The sequence below is a fragment of the Scyliorhinus canicula genome, chromosome 3, assembly GCF_902713615.1.
Source record: "Scyliorhinus canicula chromosome 3, sScyCan1.1, whole genome shotgun sequence".
Classification (NCBI taxonomy): domain Eukaryota; kingdom Metazoa; phylum Chordata; class Chondrichthyes; order Carcharhiniformes; family Scyliorhinidae; genus Scyliorhinus; species Scyliorhinus canicula.
This window is the reverse complement of record NC_052148.1, coordinates 155,782,513-155,801,226: the sequence shown is the minus strand read 5'-3', so window position 1 is coordinate 155,801,226 and position 18,714 is coordinate 155,782,513. Positions and strand designations below refer to the sequence as shown.

Sequence of the window (18,714 nt, the reverse complement as noted above, 5' to 3'; positions counted from 1 at the left end):
ATAAACAGAACCAATTAAAGAGAGAACACAACGAGCAACAGTGGCCTTCTCCTGCCTTCCCTGGGCATTAGATTATTGTGTCTGACACTGACCTCCTGCACTAGGACAGACAGGCACTCCTCTGTGAAACAGGGGCACTTAGCCCACCCGCTTTCCATAACCTCCTGCTGCTGATGCCATTGCTGGACAACAGTAAAGTTAATGGTCTTAAGACACACTGTGCTCTCAGCCTCCCCACCACTCCTGGCAGCCTGTACAGAGCTGCCTTCACAGAATTTAAACCCTTTATCCCTAAGTCCTCATTGGACCTGGCATCTGACGTGTTCCCAACCCTGCTCAGCATGAGCCCAACTGGCAGGCATGTTACATGCTGGTTGGGCTTTAATTGGCCACTCAGTGTAATATCAGGTTAACCACACGATCTCAGGCAGGTGCGGGCTTCATATTCACTTGTCCTGCACCGACTTTGGCTGCGCCCTGAAAGTAAAGTTCAAGCTTAAGCCGACAGAGGAGTTATTTGGATGGGTGAATAATAGTTTATTCAAGGTGCAGAGTTTAAGGAATGTTTAAAATAAGGAGGATGAGACAAAGGGGTGGAAAGATTGAGACCCATATCTGGTTTTAGTTAGCGGCTGTTGTTCTGAATCCAGTTAGTGTTTGAGTAGTGTTAAAATCAAAACTGACTACAGCTCCAGATCCTTGAACCAATCATATTTCGATACACTGTACGGTCAGTTAAAACTGACTTTTGAACTACAGGCTTGTGGAAAGGAGCCAAGATAACTTCAAATGAACATGGAAGGTGTGATTTATTCAGTCAATGCATGACAACAAATTATTTTGAATTTGACTGTCAGTTATTAAAAATCTAAATCAACCATAGCAATGAATGAAAGATTATTTAGTAACGGACCTTTGGCTTGTCCATAATATTTACCATCCTGATGACAACGATTTCATGAAAGAGGTCTTGGCAATAGGAATCGTGGTCAGGGTGCATCTGGAGAACAGTCGCCGTGCTGACAAGGGTAAACTTGTCTTGGCCGCATTTTGCAGGCTGAGGATGCAGCGTAGACATCTATGTGGTCTCAGGCACATTTCTCAAGTAGGTGCTTGGCTTAATATACAGTCCGTTACTGCCAGGCCATGGACACTGGGTACAGGGGATTACGCATCTGCTCCAAGTGTGTGCAAAGTCCCTGAACTCCCTGGAGATAAACTGTTGAGTGTTGTCCATCACTATCCTATGAGGGATGCCATGAGTGGCGGGCGAATTGGCTCTTGAGCTTGATCGTGAGATTATGACTGTTGTTCTTCATGTCTGGCAAGTGCTCAATTTCGAACTAACCAACAAGGACCAAGTTCTGTTTACCATTCCATTCAAAGATATACTCAGAGGCTGTATAAGGCTCTAGTCAGACCCCATTTGGAGTATTGTGAGCAGTTTTTGGCCCCGTATCTAAGGAAGGATGCTCTGGCCTTGGAAAGGGTCCAGAGAAGATTCCCAAGAATGATCCCTGGAATAAAGAGCTTGTCGTATGAGGAACGTTTGAGGACTCTGGGTCTATAGTCATTGGAGTTCAGAAGGATGAGGGATTTTTTCATTGAAACTTACAGGATAATGCGAGGCCTGGATAGAGTGGATTCTGAAAGGATGTTTCCACTAGTAGAAAAAACTAAAACCCGAAGCCACAGCCTCAGACTAAAGGGACAATCCTTTAAAACAGAGATGAGGAGAAATTTCTTCAGCCAGAGGGTGGTGAATCTGTGGAACTCTTTGCCGCAGAAGGCTGTGGAGGCCAAATCACTGAGAGTACTTTTCGACAAAGATAGATAGGTTCTGGGGGATCAGTCGTTATGGGGAGAAGGCAGGAGAATGGGGATGAGAAAATACCAGCCATGATTGAGTGGCAGAGCAGCCTCAATGGGCTGAATGGCCTAATTCTACTCCTATGTCTTATGGTCTTATATCAGACACCATAGGTGATCATGAGAGGCCCAGGTCCTCAAGTAGGTGCAGTTGCTCTTTGGCTTGATGCGTCTTGAGTGAGTGACATGGTGCACACCTGGATACTTCCCTCTCCATATCTGCATACATTGAGGACCAGTATAGGGATTTCTTTGTCCTGTATCTGGTTGCTTGTAGCCCTGGGTGCTGTTGGTGTAGTTACTGGGTATAGTACGTCTGCAGAGAGGTGGAGATGACGAATCGCTGGCTATGCTGTATCAGTCCGTCTTGTACGGTTAACTCCTCTCACATGGAGAAGAATGTGTGGAGCAGGTGGGAAAACGTCTTTGATGACTCAGGCTAGCCTTTATAATGACATCATGGAGGTGCCGACAGGTGAAATTCACCTGTAGTGTATCAATACGTTCGTGGATTTGATGAGAGCAAAGCCGCTCCATAGTCGTGATGTCAATGATCTCCACATGGTCTGCCTGGTCAGTGGTGGGTAAGAAGGCTTTGGAAAGGGCATCAGCAAAGTTCAGCTCCGTACTGGGTTTATAGGCAATACAAAGGTTGTAGCGCTGCAGCCTGAGCAGCATGTGCTGCAGTTGTACAAATGCAGTGTAAAGAAGCTTTTTAAAAGTAGTAATGTGTGGCTGATGATCAGTTTCAACACTTATGGGACGATCATATATGAAATCATGAAATTTATGACAAGCAAAGACGAAGAAAAAGAGTTCCTTCTTGATCTGGGCATAATGAGTCTCAGTATCATTGAGGCTCTTGATGTAAAGGTCACTGGTCTGCCATTCTGGATGCAGACTGTGCTAAATCCACGCTGATAGGCATCTGCTGATAGGAGTATAGGTTCCCGAACATCAAAGTATTTTAGCACCGGACGGGCTGAGAGTGCCCGCTTGAGTTTGTTGAGCGCAACCGTATAGTGCTCCTGCCAACACCATTCGACATCTCGGTGGAGGAGCTGATGGAGAGGTTTGGTGATCTCATTGTAGGAGGGAATGAACTTGGAAAGATAATTCGCCATACCAAGGAAGCGCTGCAAAGCATGCTGGCCCTCGGGAATGGCCATCTGTCATATAGCTGTTGCCTTGTCTGGATCTGGCATCACGCCATCAGCTGTGAACAAATGATCCACGTAAGGAACCTAATTGAGCCTGAATCTGCATTTATCAGGGTTGAACTTTAACTGTATGGTCAGATACCATTGGTCAGAGGACTAAACAAAGACCTGCATCATGTTCTTGCACTGTACAATCCCAGACAGAATGTCATCGATAATGAATGTAGTGAGCTTTGAGGATTCTTCATCCAATGAGATTTGCCAGAACCCGCACTTCACATCCAAGATGTAGAAAACTTTGGCATTAGTGTTATTGGCCAGGCTTATAAACTCCTCAGTGTATTATGAAGCTCACCTGACCTATAACCTTTATGTTGAATTTGGCAAGTATGAGCACACCTTTACTTCAGATGTGATTCATCAGACTTCCTAGACACTTTAATCAAAACAAGGTTTATTGCACGAATGTATATATATATATATATATATAAACGCACCAAATTTTTTTTGTCAATTACAAACATAAAGACAACACAACAGCTACACTAATCTATGTATATAACAGTTAATGAATCCCCCCTTTAGCTGTTCCTATTCAATATCAAAATCCAATAAACCAAAACCCCTTTGAGGGGCGTGGCTCAGCACACTGTATTCTCACTTAAATGGGCCTGGTTCTTTCCCTGAGATTCTGATCCAGTTTCAACCAGCAGTTTAAAACTCCTTCCGAAAAACAATTCTATCTTAAAAATTACCAAGGCAGTTGGCAGCTTCCATACAGGGGTAAAGGGAGGGAAGGGAAGCCTGGGGCATGGGTTTCAGTGTCGGGTTGAAGGGAGCAAATGGAAGGGAAGCGCGGTGCACAGGCTTCAGTGCAGTTTGGTGAGGGGTGGAGGATCAGCAAGGACTAATGGTGCCATGCAATCAAGGTTGGGAGTAGGGGGAGTGGTTTCTGGAGCATGGATTAAAACAAAGGCAGGGTAAATGAAAAAACATTTCAAAAATGAACACACTGTGGACGTTTAGCTTAAGCTCAGGTGACATGTTTGGAGTCAGCCTAGTCAAGCAATTATACCCACTCAAGCGGCAGTTTGTGTGTGAGAGTACCACTGATTATTCCTCTGCATTTAACTTCCAAATTCAATGATTGCTATGGTGTGGTTGTACCATTGCCGGACTGAGTAAGTGGCAATATCCCCTTAGAAATGTGGACAAGGCACACTGGCCGAGGATAGAGCACCTAATCATGCTGAAGTGTCTATTGACAGGTGGTCCCCATGGGCCAAGCTGAGCACAAAGCCTTGGAGTGAAACTCTGGACAATGCCTTCGCCTGAGATGTGAGCTCAGGATGCAGACGAGTGTCCAAAGCAGTCACCCCTAAGTATTGTGATGTGGGATGGGGGTGGGATGGAGCCTTGCCCAACTAGCATGTGAACGGAGGAGTGAGCATCAATGTTGTGACCAGAATATGAGTCAGTAGGTTTTGAGGGGCAGCTGAATGGACAAAAAGTGGTCCTTAGCAGACAGATGCTAATCGTCAAGTCTCTTTGATACGACAGTGAGGAAACGGTCAGGATCATGGAGCCTGGTGATCTCGCTGTCATACTTTTCACTCATAGGCAAGAGAGAAGAAGATATCAAAGGAGGCCTTGGCTTGCCAAAGGCAGGAGCAGAACCATCAAGAGGAAGGGTGTCAGTGCCTGCTCCGAACACAGAGGATGAACCCCAGAGAACCATTGCTCAAAGGCAACTCGCTAGACCCAGGGTCGACAGACGACAGCCTTCAGAGCTTTGAGAATCAGTGTTGCCGAAGACTACTCATCCAGGGAGCTGATTGGTCACATCTGCCGCCTGCTGTTGGGCACCCACTGCCTGTGTCGCTGAAACTTATTGCGGTGCCCAATTTTTATGCCAGTGGACTCTTCCAGGGTTCCACTGGTAACCTCTGTGGGATTTTGCAAGCCTCCACGTACAAGTTCATCAATTTCAACCGGGATCAGGAATGCCAGGAAGCAAGAGCACTGGGATTTGCATGGATTATCTGGTTTTCCACAAGTATAGGGTGCCATCAACTGCACTCATCTGGTACTCAGATCTGGGCATCAAGCTGTGAACTATGTGACCCACAAGGGCTTCAATTCGCTGATTGTTTAACTGGTCTGTGACTATATCAAACGTATCCTGCTAGACTGTGCTTAATTCTTAGGTGATGAGGGGATCCAGTGAGGACATCCCATTATCTTTACATGGCTTCTGTGAGCATTGCAACACACACAACCTCTGTGACAAGGCCCCTGTCATGTGGATGCAGCGATTTCCTATAGTCCTTACATTGGAAGAGGATGATGACGACTTTCAGTGGGGACAGTGCATTGATCCTCACAGAGATTCTGTGAATGTCTGACTCCTGACTGGCTGATGGAAGCAGGCTTGCTATCAATGACTAGAGTCAAATCATGGCGATGCACGGTGGAAATTTTAACTTCTCCAGAACCCAATGGTACCTTTTGTGAGTTGAACTTTTGAGGACCACAGTGTCACCGGTGACATAGCTGATGGGATGAAGGGCCAGCCGCACCTCAAAGGTCCAGAGAGAGCGCAGGGAAGAATGACTGAACTCTGTGATGCTAGCCTAGTACATTCCAGCAGACATTATAATTCCCAATGAGTTATGGGCATGACTGATGTGTTCAGTTTCTGTGAAGGTGCTCTATTATTGTGCTGGGAAGGTTGCACAAAGCACAGGGATGAAACCTTGGACTAAGCACCCTGCCTTTATCTTCATTTTCACTTCAGACTGACAGGAACACAGCTCGTCGTAATAAGGATACATAGAAAGGGTGAGATGAGTGGGAGTTTATTTACTGAAGTGAACGTTATGTACAAGTGATCAACACCCATGCCCACGACATGTAACTACAACTTTTCAACCTTTCTTATCCTGGCACCATGTCTTGGTGCATCTCCAACAACCTCAGTGGAGGTGGATACAGCCTGCTGACTGCCACGCCTGTTATCTGTGATGACCTTAGTGGGCGATCTGTGGAGGGCCAAGATCTGGGTACTTGGCCTGCTTCGGTGTCCTGCTGTGTGGCAGTAACACCCTCCTTGGCCTGTGGAGCTGGAGCTGATGTGGTCACAGGAACAGGAGATTTGGATGGGTGGGATACTCCTGAAGTCACCTGGGTGGATGGCCCAAGGGTATTCTCTGCCTCCCAGACCCGCGGCCGCAGTGGCCGCCCTGGTGGGGGGTGGGGGGATCAGACTCTGGGGGGGGGGGGGCATCCACGGCGCCTGGCCATCTCCTTCCATGCAGGCTTGCTGTAGGGCACCGCATGTTGCGTGGTGCCGGTGCGCAAACGGCCACCATCTGCATGTGCCGGTGCGGAGACGGCCACCAAGCGCATGCATCAGCGTGGAGATGGCCGTTGCGCCATGCGCAGACCCGCGCCTGCATTGCAGGGCCGGCTTTCGACGCCGTAGCAGCGCACAGCACTCCGGCATCATGCTGGACCCCTGAGGGCCGCTGAATCTCTGGGCCAGGACCCGTTGACACTGGCGTGCGCCACGACTTCTAAAGCCTTCTTTAGGCCTGAGCTCTCTCCTGTTAACAGCCTTTTCTGGGTAGTTTCCCTTCTTAGCCCACACATGGGTCTCTCTCAAATGGTGACGTTTAAGAAATCTCCAAATTCACAGTATTTCGCTAATTTCTTTTTAAAGTTGCTACGAATTGTGTAATTGATTCACCATCTTTTTGATAATGATTATGGAACCTTTAGGGCGCGATTCTCCACACATGCGGAGAGTCCTAAAGGCTGCCGTGAAACTGGCCGTGTTTCACAGCAGCCTCTGCGCCCCCTCCCGTGACCCGATTCTCCCCCCCGGGCGGGGCTAGCAGCGCGGCCCCGTGAAGCACGGCATCGCGGGCTTAGCGACCGTCGCTAAGCCCGCGCGCCAAGCATCACGGCGGCCGACGCGCACGATGATGTCAGCCGTGCATGCGCGGGTTGGACGGCTCCAACCCGCACATGCGCAGATGACGTCATCACGCGTATTCGCGGGCCGTCATGCCCCTCAGCTGCCCCGCGTACTGATCCTGCGGGGCGGCGGAGGAACAAATAGTGCGCGGGTATCGGACCCGCTGCCCACGATCGGTGCCCACCGATCGCAGGCCCATGCCACCCTTGGCACGGCCGTGGTGCGGCCGTGCCAATTGGTGCCATGGTTGTCCGGGACATCACTTTGCGGCCGTTTTCACGAACGGTGAGAGCAGGTGTGTTTGCGTTCGTGAAAACGGCCGTAAAGGCCTGGGAACTCGGCCCATCGGCCTGGGGAGAATCGCTGTTCGCCGTAAAAAACGGCGAGCAGCGATCCGTGTCGTGGGGCGGCCGTGGGGGGGGGGGGGGTGGGGGGGGGGGGGTGGAGAATAGCGGGAGGGCGGGAAAATTGTCGGGAAGGCCCTCCCGCTATTCTCCGACCCGTTGTGGGCAGCGGAGAATTGCGCCCTTGATTTCTCGCCAATGACCAGTTAGATTGCCGGTTAAAAATAGCCCCGCAATTTTGTCTACAAAATTATGAGGGGCATAGACGGAGTGGATAGGCTTTTTCCCAGGGTAGAGGGGTCAATTACTAGGGGGCATAGGTTTAAGGTGCGAGGGGCAAGGTTTAGAGGAGATGTACGAGGCAAGTTTTTTACACAGAGAGTAGTGGTTGCCTGGAACTCGCTGCCGGAGGATGTGGTGGAAGCAGGGACGATAGTAACGTTTAAGGGGCATCTTGCCAAATACATGAGTAGGATGGGAATAGAGGGATATGGACACCGGAAGTGCATAAGATTTTAGTTTAGACGGGCAGCATGGTCGGCACAGGCTTGGAGGGCCGAAGGGCCTGTTCCTGTGCTGTACTTTTCTTTGTTCTTTGTTCTTTGTTCAATATCTCCACAATCTCACCACAAGTTTACGAGCCTGGTTTTCCTAGTTGCACCAGACTTTGCAGGAGGTTGAATGGTTCCCCTCCCCCAATCATGCTCAGGAAAATAGGGATTACCAATGTCTGCCAATATTTTTGGATAAAGTGTTTAAATCTTTCAGTATATGAACCGCAATGCTTGGCTCTTTCATCATACAGTCCCTTGGTGCCAAAAACTTGTGCCATTTTATTATGGGAAGGTTTGCCTCAGCACAATTGTGCCATGAAGATTTTGATACTACCTTGCTTCTTTTTTGTTCCTTTCAAATAAGATAATCCTGAGTTCAACATGTTCCTTTCTGAGTTTTGCAAGGGGTATTGTAATACTCCCTGAGGTCTTAATTAGTTGTTGCAGGGCATTTGTTATTTTACTTGATACTTACAATAGAGGGCGCACTGTTCTGGAACTTTCTGGGCACAGCACGTGGCAAGCTTCTTTTGATGCTGTTTTCACCAGAATCTTTGTTTAAATTTTGATCCCTTCGATGGTTGCTGCTATTATTCGGTACCCCTCTGTTGCCAGCTTCAGCATAACAATGTTTTTATCTTCTTAATCATTCTTGGATGGCTGCTGCATGGATTGACGATTTTTCTTACTCCACCCACCGTATTTCTGCAGTTCTTTTTCGAGTGCAGTGTGGAACAACCACCTCGTCACCAGTTTTCTTTGCGGTATTTTCAAACAATAGTTTGCAGACCACGAATTTACAAATAAACAAAAACTTTATTGGAAAGATGTTTACTCTACAGGCTGCAAGACTAGACTGACTATTAGCCCGCCCAAACGGCTGATGATGTCATCAGTACATCATGTGATCAAACTCTTAAAGTGACTTTGTTCCAACTTAGACCAAACATAAATACACAACAGCTGCTGTAATACACCCAGATAAAGGAATACTGTAGTACCTGTAACATTTTAAATTCCTAGACTGTTCTCCTTTTCCTTTCATTGCAGTTGACCTGTTCATGGGGATTTTACAATTTAGTTTTATTTAATATGCTACCTTCCCTCTCAACGACTCAACAGCATTTCCTGTGATCATATCTTGTCTGGTATGATTTAGAATTCTAATCTGGCTGAGCAGATGCACATGTAGGAAGAATTAACAACATGCGACTTATAGTAATCCCATTATTGGATTTAGTTACACTACCAGTCTCATGTGAGAATGGTAGATACTAAAGGTGGACCTGATTTATAGATTACAGGAATATCTGCTCACAAAAAAATAGAGAAGAGCAGCTGGGAAAAATTTTCTGACTTTGTGCTCCTTATGGGGGAGCTTGGCCTGCTGGGAGTGTATAATTTTCTGTCCATTAATTTAAATGGTTGAAAAATGATGTGCAGTGTGCATCTAAACTGCTGGTGCACAACACTGGTTGGTAGGGTACCCTGGTAGGGGGTGGGGGGTGGGGAAGTGTCAAACAATTAGTCCTGCGAGGCAATAAAGAAATGGAACAAAACTAGAGAAAGTCGCACAATTGGTCAATTGCCTTTCACACAAGCATCTTAAAATAGATTTTCTTATATTTGGCGACTGTTTTGATGTATTTTTGTTCATGGCATACTGCTTTATGTTCTAATCTAAAGGAACAGTCAGGCATATTTTATATTTATTCTGATTTGTTACCAGGACTTCAAGGAGCCTGAACTTGAAAAAAGATTTACTCTTAACTGGTTGATTCTTTTGAAGTAGAGATTTTAAAACAAATTTAATGATATTCAAATCCAATATAGAATGAATAATGCAAAATGTAACACGAAAAAATGCATTGTATAAATATAGAACTAGACAGGATTCACAGCAGGAAAATACATTTGTACGTGAAAGACTCCAACAATTTCAAGTATTAATCTTATCCTCGGACAAGAAGCCTTTCTATGTGATTCATTTCTGCATTAAAATTCATATGCTGAAATTTTAAAAATATATTTCCTGGGATGTTGACATCACTGTCAAGACGAGGCCAATTGTTGCCCATCCCTAATTGCCCCTTGAGATGGTGGTGGTGAAGCCTTTCTCGAACTGCTGCATATGGTGTCGGTACACCCCCAGTGCTGTTCGGAAGGAAGATCCAGGATTTTGATTCAGTGACCGTGAAGGAACAGTGATATATTTTCAAGTCAGGATGGCGTGTGGCTTGCAGGGAATGTTTTATTAGATTCAGTATTGCTTGGTCTGACCTGGTCTAAAATGCTCACTCTTTGATGTGACTCTTCAGCTGTGGAATGCAGAATGTTTGATCACAGCCGTGGCAACTTAAATTGTTCCACGATTGAGCTGTGGCTCAGAGGGCGCACTCTTGTCTCCTGAATCAGAAATTTGTAGAACTGAAACTCTAGAGACTTGAGCACAAAAATCTAGACTGATTCTTTGGTGTTGCGCTGCGGAGTGATGTTTTTTGGGTAAGCTGTTAAACTGAGACTCTGTCTATTTTCTCGGGTGGCTGTAAAAGATTCCATGGCACTAGTTTAAAGAAGAGCAGAGAGATTATCCCCGGTGTCCTGGTCAATATTCATTTCTCAATCAACATCAGCAAAAACCAAATGGTCAGCTCACTATCACATTGTTTGTGGGAGCTTTCTGGGTGCAAACTGGCTGTTGTATTTTCTACATTATAACAGTGATGACAATTCAAAAGTACTTTGTTCGCTGTAAAGTTCTTTGGGGTATCCTGTGGGCATGAAAGGCCCTATACAAATGCAAGTATTTTCTCCTCCTTTTATTCATCACATGCCTTTTTGCACATGGACCAATTATTTATTGGTGCTTTCTTCTGATACTTTACTGCTCTGGTGACCTCTGGGGAGGACACGTGCTCCCGGGGGCCGCCAAGGTGACGGTCGCCCTGCACTTTTTCGCCACGGGGTCCTTTCAGGTGCCGAATGGAGACCTGTTTGGGATCTTGCAGACCTCGATGTACAGGTGCATCCGCGCCGTCACAGAGAAACTGTATGCCCGCTCGGCACAATATATAATAATGATCTTTATTGTCACAAGTAGGTTTACATTAACACTGCAATGAAGTTACTGTGAAAACCCTCAAGTCGCCACACTACGGCGCCTGTTCGGGTACACAGAGGAAAATTCATAATGTTCAAATTAGCTAACAAGCACGTCTTTCGGGACTTGTGGGAGGAAACCGGAGCACCCGGAGGAAACTCACGCAGACACGGGGAGAACGTGCAGACTCCAGACAGGCAGTGACCCAGGCTGGGAATCAAACTTGGGACCCTGGAGCTGTGAAGCAACAGTACTAACCACTGTGCTACTGTGCCGCCCACTAAGTTCAATGGGGACCGGGCCAACCAGGATGCCTGGGCAGCAGGGTACGCTGCCATTGCCAGGATGCCCCACGTTCAGGGGGTGATCAACAGGAATCTTGTCCATCTATGAGCACTGGCGCATGAGGGGGTGGTCTTCACAAACTGAAAGGGGTTCCACTCCATGAACATGCAGCTAGCATGTGACCACGAGATGCACATCTATACCCGATACCCGTGCTGTGTGCACGACTCCTACATCCTGGCACACTCGACTGTTTCTGACACCTTTGAGGTGCTCCCGTGGGTGAAGGGTTAGCTCTTGGGCGACAAGAGTTATCTGCTGTAGTCACGACTGATGACGCCTATTTGGAGGCCACAGACTAATGTGGAGACCCGCTACAATGACGCCCATGCCGTGACCAGGGCCAAGATCCAGTGGTGCCGGGGCGTCCTGAAGAAGCAGTTCAGGTGCCTGGACTGCTCTGGAGGGGCTCTCCAGTATGGCGCTAGGAGGATCTCCCACATCGCGGTGGCCTGCTGAGTCCTCCACAACATTGCGCAGCAGAAGGGTGACATGCTGGAGGAGGGAGATGAGTGCCAGGCCTTGTCCGGTGTTGCTCGTTTTGCTAAGTGTGCTTTACACTTAATTTGCTCTGTTTTATTACCTTGCTCTAGAGTCGCCAGGTATCTTTCTGATACCACCACGAGGTTCAAGTTCAAGTGCTGATCAATAACTCAATACACCAGTTTGTAAGGTTCAAATCAAAACACATTTATTATATACACAGTCAATCGTTACTCATGCATAAAATACTACAGAACTAGACTATTTCTAACACTAACAGGCCAATACTTAGCTTTGGAAGAGGGACCCACTAGGTCAGGGAACAAATGGCCTCTCATTCGATCCTGAGTCTGCAGGCTTCCAGCTGGTATAGACTAAGGTTAGGAGCGCCTATCTCATAGCGTGCGTTGACTGGACACTTACTTGTTGGTGCAGCTGCGAGGCAGGTCACGGTCAAGAGTTGTTTCGAGCTGCTGAGAGACCCTGCCAAGAAGGCCGAATTGAACTTGGGGACTCTAATTTATAGTCCCCAGGGGCTTTGTGCCCTTTTGGGCAGACCCCGTACCTGGTTCCAATTGATTGGACCATGTTCAAATCGATTGGTTTGATTTCCCCAATACTGGGGCTGTTCCCTGATCGCTGGGCGGTTCCTAAGTGTCCGTTGGCTTCTTTTGTTTTGGCTCCTGCTGGCGCCGAGGAGTCTGGCTTTGCCTCGATTATCTTAACTGTTGCTATTGTTCCCGGGGATCGCTCATCAATATGCAGATGGTCGTCAGTTTCAGAGCTGTCTGGGTTTCTGCAAGACAGGAGATTTTGCATTCTGCTTGCTTCCCTGTACCTGTCCATTTTTCCCTGCGTTCTTAGCGAATCTCCATTTTAAAGTCGGGAAGTGGCCAACCCAGGTGGCTACACCGGCGACGAAGATGCAGGGAGGGCCAGGGTTGGCAGGGCACAGGGCCCGGGAAAGCACAGGAGGCTGCACAATGTGTGCGCCTGGGCCAGCCAGCACTGGACACTCTAATCGCCCCAAGTTCGTTAACTCAGGGGACAAGCCAATGGCAGCACGATCATCCAGTCCCAGGCACACGGCACCACCTCCACCCCCCCACCTGGCCGATCAGCCCCTCTCGTGGCCACTCTCCCTGCACCAGCCCCCGCTCCATACCTGCAATCCCCTCCGGATACATTCCTGCCTCACTACGGGATGCGGGTCCTGGATTGGCAGTAACAGCGGGTCTGGTCCATGGGATGCAGGATGATGACAACCCGCTCTGCAATGAGCTCTGCTGCTCCGCTTCATTAGATAACGTCTGACCCCTGCCCGTGGTAGCACTTTCCACCATCCGCCTGGGTGATCCCTGCCTGCGAGCTGGCCATTCCATCACATGGTCCCATCGAAACCTTGGGGAGTCAGAGGTGGGCACAGGGTGTGAGGGGGTTGGGGTGGAGAGGGTTGGGGGTGGGGCCGGGTAATCTCCCACCAGTGCCCGGCTGTCCGGGGGGCACCAGCTCTGAGACTGGCTGGGGGCAGGGGCCGCCGGATCGACTTCCGGCAGGTCCTACAAGACACAAGCCGACATGTATGATTTGACAGCGGGCCCGGGAAGAGTGGGGGTGGGGATTGGGGGGGGCGGTTGGTGGTGTAGGGTGAAGGTGGTGTGGGGGGGGTGTGTGGGTGAGGGAGGGGTCTCGACATACATGTCATGGGGAACCACAACTCCGCGGGGTCTCACTTGTTCGGTCATGGCCGCACTCCACCTCGGCGACCTCCTGTTCCCCTGGGCCACCGACCACGTCCAGTGCCCTCTGCTCAGCCACCGTGAGGGGTGGTAGGTCTGGTGGACCCCCTCTGGTCTTCTACCGCACCCGGTGTTGTGGGTGGCCTTTTCCTTTGGGGGGGGGCAGGGGAGGCGGGGGACACACACGTACAACAAAACGTTTAGACGGTCTGACGCATGCAGCCCAGGAGTTGGATAGATGGTGGCCTCAGTGGCCTATGGCACCTGACCATGATGGCTGGCATGGGTGCTGGCATGTGGGGCAGGGTGGGGATCCGGCCGCCCCCGGGGATTAGGAAGGGGCGGTCTACGTCTGTGTGGGGGGACTGGGATTGGTGTCAAGGGCACAGCGCTGCCTACTCACCCTGAGGAGGTTATGGAGTTTGTTCTTGCACAGGATGCCAGTCCGCACCACGTTTCCCACGGCGCTGATTGCCTCTGACACCTGTGCCCAGGCATTGCGTACGGCGGTGCCTGGCGGCCTTCCTCCCAGGCCGGGATATAAGGTCATGTGCCTCTCCTCCACCGCGTTCAGGAGGGTCTCCAGCTCGGCGTCGGTGAACCGTGGCTCTGATCTCCTTGCAGCCATCTTGTTGGTGAGGACGGTGCGTATGGGGAGATGGATCATTTATGTGCGGCTGTGGCTTGTCAATCTCCTGAGTGTCAATCATGGGTTCAGCGAATCTCGCACCGTTTTTAGTGGAATTGATTGTGTTCCATGTGGCGGCGGTGCTGGGCCATTAATGGTATCGGAATTGGTGCAGGTGTGGTGCCGATTTTTCTGTCGGGAAAGTCGCGCTGTGCAACATGGCGCTGGCCGCACATGGACCCATCCTGCTAACCCCCTTCGCCACCCCCGGATCCCCCCACCCCCACCAGTCCGCCCAGCCCCCACCAAAGCGCTACCCCCAGCCAGCGGAATGGCTCCCGCCCCCAACTGTGGTGGCGCTGGACATGGTCCGCAGCCGCCAGGTGAGGTTGACAGAACCTCAGACCACAAGTGATCCACGCTGTTGGAAATCGGCCCATGAGGGGGGGGGGGGGGGGGGGGTGGAGCTTTGGGGGAGGGCTTTCAGGTGAAGTCCTGAGGCCGCCCCAATGGCATGCGGCGCACTCACCGATGACGCCATTTTGGAGGGGACAGAGCTTCTGATTACGGCGTCAAAACGGATTCTCTGACCAATCGCCGAATGCGATTTCGGTGTCGGTAATCAGAGAATACAGCGCTTTGTCTCAGAAACGGAGAATCCGGAGATGAATTGTCTCAGATTTGTGTTCGCGCTGGGTGTGCAGATCCAGAGATAATTCACCCTCCCTTGCCATGCACATTTATGCATGTGGCGATTATGTGGAATCACTGAGTGGCCCAATAGCAAGGTCTGGCAGCCGGCCCTACCCTCCCCCCCACACCCCCACAAAGCAATTCCACCCCACCACTATGGGATTTTCTGTGTCATCCCACAGTACGAGGGTGACTCCCTCACCCAGTGATCCCCACCAGAGACCCCCCCATAACAGATCCCCGCCAGAGATCTCCCATTACAGAGACCACCACCAGAGACCACCATCCTCCCCCCATTACAGAGCCCCATGCCTGAAAGCTCCCCATAAGATAGACTGCTGCCTGGAAGCCCTCAATAAAAGAGACCACTGAGTGGAACCTAGAGTGCAGTCCAGACACAGCCAGCGAAAAGAATCACTGCTTTAAAACTCACCTGTACAATACACCTGCTGGCTCAGGCAGAGGAAGCATCAGCTGCCAATTCCTGGAAAGAGAAAAACAGTCAGCTGTGTTTTAACCCTCTCAGACCGTTGATCTGTAAGCCTTTCATTCATATCTATATTAGATTGATCTCACTAGGCTGTGATTGATAGCTGGCACACACAGCCAGCTGTGTGGATTGTTTAATGTTATTTACCTTCATGCTTGAGTGGTTTTCAAGTAATCAGCTGTGGCACTAACTACGCCCAGCCTGTTAATAGGATGAATATGGATCAATTTGACCCAATTGCATCCTCCCGCTGGTGCACGGTGGGAACATCAATGCCGCCGCAGGCAGGGAACCACAGTATCGAACGGGCGCCAATCCTGTTTTTTCCTCGTCGCTGGATTCTCTGCCGCATCGGGAACTCCGCTACTGGCGGCGAGAGGTGGAGAATCCAACAGGTAATTCAATATTTCCTGAAAAAATAATAGTGCTACACCTTTGAAATTATTCTGAACACTTGTAGATTTCCACCCTATCCTCATGTCATTAAAGAGTAAGTGTGTCTGTAGTACACTAGCCTCTTTCCTTTCTTTTATAAAAATATTTTTATTCAGGACATTTTCATTTCATATACAAAACACAACACTCCATCCAACAATATGAAACCCCTCCCCACCACCAGTTCACCCCACATGCCCTGCCTTATAGCTATTATACCAAACAAAACAAACCGCCTTTGCCCCCCCCTCACCCGCTGATGCTTACCAACTCTTAAAGAAGGAGATGAAGAGCCTCCACCGTGGGTAGAAACCCCCCCCCCCCCCCACCCCCCCGCCCTCCCTGACCTCCTAATGGCAAATGTGATCTTTTCCAAATGTCGGAATTCTGCCATATCACTGGCCCACCCAGTTGCCTTTGGTGGTTCCAGACCCCATCACCCCAACAGGATTATCTTCCGGGCTATCTCTCTCCCAAGTTGGCCACATTCAACTTGTGCAACAGAGGCTAACTGTAGCTTTGACAAAGAGTCATCGGACTCGAAACGTTAGTTCTTTTCTCTCCCTACAGATGCTGCCAGACTTGCTAAGATTTTCCAGCATTTTCTCTTTCGTTTCAGAGGCCAACTATCGCTGCCCATATTCCCAGATACCGAAAACACGACCTGACCTACCGAACTGCCTCCAGGCCCTTGCCTTGTACCCGGGAACTGACTAGGAACACCTAATTTTTCCCCACATTTAATTTACCCCAGCATCTCCATAATCCTACTCATACTAGAAACCAGGTCCATCACATATAACAGCAAATTGTCCGCATGTAGAGACACTCGATGTTCCACACCCTCTCTCTCTATTCCCCTCCACTCCTTCAATGCTCGAAGCACATCGGCAGTGGTTCAATTGTCAATGCAAAAAGCAACAGGGAAATTAGACATATCTGCTTTGTTCCCCTGTGTGAACAAAGTATCCCAAATTGCCCCAGTACATCGAAAAGTACTCCCACTCAATCCGATCAGATGCCTTTTCCGCATCCAAGTACAGAAAACCCTACCGTCTCAGGCTCACTCTCCCAACCCAAATGAAAAGCAAAGAAAACAAGCTCCTTTTTCACAAAACTCCTAATCTGCAAGTACCGGAACTGGTTCCCTCTTGGCCGCTGAAACTTCTCTACCAGTTCCCCCAACTCTGCAAATCTACCTTCCAGGTGGAACCAAGACCCAAGACTTCTCTATCCCCTCGACAAACCCTACATGTCGAGTTCAACCCAGCTCTCCCCCCAAATAGCCAGCTACGCAACCCCCCCCCCCCCCCCACCCCCACCCCCCCCTCAACTTCACTGCCATTAACCAGCAATTCTGCCAGCAGGGCAACCCCTACTTGAGGCTGAAAAGTTTGTTTACAGAAAGACCCACATACTGCACCCCACCCTGCTTTAATCTTACACCTCCAAACTCCTTCATCCCCACACCACCTCATCCGCTGCCCCCCCCCCCCACCTGCTCCCCACCATACCCAACAAATGTTTTAATGCCCCCAATACCTGCACCCCATACGCAGAGTGGCAGATATTAAAAACTACAAAACTTGACATTCACAGTACAAAGTGAACCGAACACAACGGCTAACAAAATCAAACAACCCCCCACACTGAGTACAAAGCCACAGCTCAACTGTGCAGGTGAACCCACACAGAAACGTCAAATGTCCTCCCGTCCATAGTCCATTATAAAGTTGCTTGCCTCCTCTGGTATGTCAAAATTATGCTCTCTTCCCCATGTGTGACTCACAAGCGAGTCGGTTATATTTTTTTAACTTTAAAGAATTTATTTTTTATTTCATTTGCCGGATTTGGGCATCGCTGGTTAGGACATCATTGATTGCCCATCCCTGGTTGCCCTTCAGAAGATGGTGGCAAGTTGCCTCCTTGAACCGCCGCAGTCCTTGAGGTGTAGGTACACCCACTGTGCTGTTAGGGAGGGAGTTCCAGGATGTTGCCCCAGTGACAGTGAAGGAGCAGGGATATATTTCCAAGTCAAGGTGGTGAGTGACATGTTGCCAAAACTCACTTTGTTCCTAAACAAAGCAGCCTTGTTCCCCAGCTTTCTGCTTCTTCCTCAGCGATTGATGGGCTTGGTCCACTTCAGGAGGACAGTTGAAGACCACCCTCCTCCACCAACTGCTCAAACATCTCAGCCACATATTCCATGGTGCTCGATCCTCAAGTTCTGCTTTCTTGAGCGGTTCTCCAGATTGTCGATCTTAGCCTGCAGCTTATTTTTGCCCCTCCGACATCATCAACATTTCTGCCTCTGAAGAGGCAATTTGATCCTTGTGGTCAGCAACCATCTCCTCCAACTTTTGGAGCGATGCCATCTGCTGCTCCAGCCACTGTTCCACCCTCTCCAGGGCAGCCCGAATTGGCTCTGCCACTCTCGCCAAGTCCTCAGTGACCGCCAGCCTTTGCTTTTAAAATTTAGCTGAAAGGAACTTGACCAACTGCTCCATCGACCACTGCGCGTGCAACGACGGACCAGTCTGAAGGATGCATCTTACTCGACACACTCCACATTTGGTAACTTGTCGACATCACCCACCGGAGGAGAAATCCTAGTTCTTCAATATTACCACTTTCCCACCTACACCACCCCCGTAAGAACGGGCAAGAAGGGCCAAAGAATCAGTCCTCAGGCCGGAGACACCTTATGTGTCACCACTCACTCCATGGCCACCACCACAAGTCGTCGCCTTTATTCTTTCAGACATGCCTCTCAGCAAGCTTCTTTAAATGATAGTCTGCGGCTCACTTTAATGATTACCACAAAGCCAATATCCTGTTGTAGCTTTCCCTGAACTTGCTTCATAAATAGTGCAAATTTCTGTTGCTGTTTGCCCT

The 18,714-nt window shown here is 49.3% G+C and overlaps 2 long non-coding RNA genes across 2 annotated transcripts in view; one reads left to right on the top strand and one right to left on the bottom strand.

Annotated features, from left to right (window-relative positions):
• LOC119963032 overlaps window positions 1–9,031 on the bottom strand; it is an 86,474-nt gene extending 77,443 nt beyond the window's left edge. Inside the window, exon 1 of the long non-coding RNA XR_005460007.1 lies at window positions 8,382–9,031. This is a non-coding gene — a long non-coding RNA (uncharacterized LOC119963032). The remainder of the gene's footprint in view (window positions 1–8,381) is intronic.
• LOC119963033 overlaps window positions 1–18,714 on the top strand; it is a 137,637-nt gene that overhangs the window by 72,502 nt on the left and 46,421 nt on the right. The gene's annotated exons all lie outside the window — the stretch shown is intronic.